The sequence below is a fragment of the Echinops telfairi genome, unplaced genomic scaffold, assembly GCF_000313985.2.
Source record: "Echinops telfairi isolate 266 unplaced genomic scaffold, ASM31398v2 ScPeMD7_7468;HRSCAF=8506_0, whole genome shotgun sequence".
Lineage (NCBI taxonomy): Eukaryota > Metazoa > Chordata > Mammalia > Afrosoricida > Tenrecidae > Echinops > Echinops telfairi.
Genome location: NW_022111369.1, coordinates 2,794,977 through 2,796,528, shown reverse-complemented (window position 1 = coordinate 2,796,528; position 1,552 = coordinate 2,794,977). Strand labels below are relative to the sequence as shown.

General features: G+C 43.4%; 1 non-coding gene across 1 annotated transcript; it reads right to left on the bottom strand.

Annotated features, from left to right (window-relative positions):
* Positions 1–1,174: 1,174 nt before the first annotated feature.
* Positions 1,175–1,307, bottom strand: LOC115873428. Its single transcript, XR_004048425.1, has one exon. It is a non-coding gene; the product is annotated as a small nucleolar RNA SNORA84 (small nucleolar RNA).
* Between the last annotated feature and the right edge of the window lie 245 nt (positions 1,308–1,552).

Here is a 1,552-nt window from a genome sequence, read left to right as displayed (position 1 = left end):
TTAGGTATGGGGGCAAGTGTCACCCACCCAACATCAGCCAAGATTAAGTTTGAATCATTTAGCACTCTTAACAGTATAGCCCTTTACTTGAGTTCCATTATTAGTATTTCTAGAATACTATAAAAAAAATATCTGTAGGAACTGGAAACACAGGGAATCCAGGGCGGAAGATCCCTTCAGGACCAGTGGTGTGAGTGGCGATACTGGGAGGGGAGAGGGAGAGGGGGTTGGAAAGAGGGAACCGATTACAAGGAACTATATGTGACCTCCTCCCTGGGGGATGGACAACAGAAAAGTGGGTGAAGGAAGACGTCGGACAGGGCAAGATATGACAAAATAATAACTTATAAATTATCAAGGGCTCATGAGGGAGTGGGGAGTGGGGACGGAGGGGAAAAATGAGGATCTGATGCCAGGGGCTTAAGTGGAGAGGAAATGTTTTGAGAATGATGAGGGCAATGAATGTACAAATGTACTTTACACACTTGATGTATGTATAGATTTTGATAAGAGTTGTATGAGCCCCTAAGAAAATGATTGAAAAAGAAAAAAATATCTGTAGTGCTATAAACAGATCTGGTTTCAAGTAGTAGCCTCCTATTAGCCAGATGGCTGAAGGGCAAAAATCTATAGGTCCTCTGAGGCTGTTTGCTGCTCTGTAAGCTAGAACCACTGCTACCCAATGCTGAGTATCCAGAATGCCCCACTCCGTGTCTAGCACACAGCCAACTTAGCAAACGGGCCAGACCGATTTCTATTTGCCTTCAGTGTCCCAGCAGCAAACGTTATGCTGTCCTCTCTGCGGTTATTATCCATTTTATGTCATTTCCCATGACTTCACCAGGCTGAGAAAGGACACGTTTGGACACTGAATCCCATCTTCAAGTCCTTAGACAGTGTTTCTGTGCTACTATTAATGGCCATTTCTAGCTGCACTCCCAATTCACCTAACCTCGATGAAGACATTTAAGCTCAAACCACCTCAGTCTCTATTCTGAACATTTCTTTCCCGTATTGTCATGATAGAACAGGCAAGTATGCATACCCCCAACTTATCAATAGGTACATTTAAACTGGTCAGTAAAATTGTAATTGGTTTCTCTCTTTGGTCAAAGTCAATTTCTATTTTTGTTTTGGTTTTTTCCCCCTTTCTTTCTCACCCCCCCCCCCCCTCTCATGTACCAGTGGCCGGGCTATGGAGGCTGCTGAATAGGAACAGCCTCCATGCATACATCACAGCATTGCTCTGGCCCATCGCCATCGACTGGCAAGCCGTACTTGAACAACAGCCCCAGCAACCACAGGGCATTGTTTTTTCCTTTTTTAAAGCAAACCTACGATTTGCACAATGGTGCATCTTGTATCCACTTCGGTTACATTGACATGCTTTTTTATTCCTTAAGGATTGAGCTATTTGAACAAGAGTTTGCGATAGTTAAGCAAGCATTACTTTCAGGACGATGAAAAAAATGAAGAGAGGAAAGCTCCTGAGCTGGTTGGTTTGGTGTGACAAATATTTATCCTCTTTGGGAGATTCATTCTGTTGTTATGC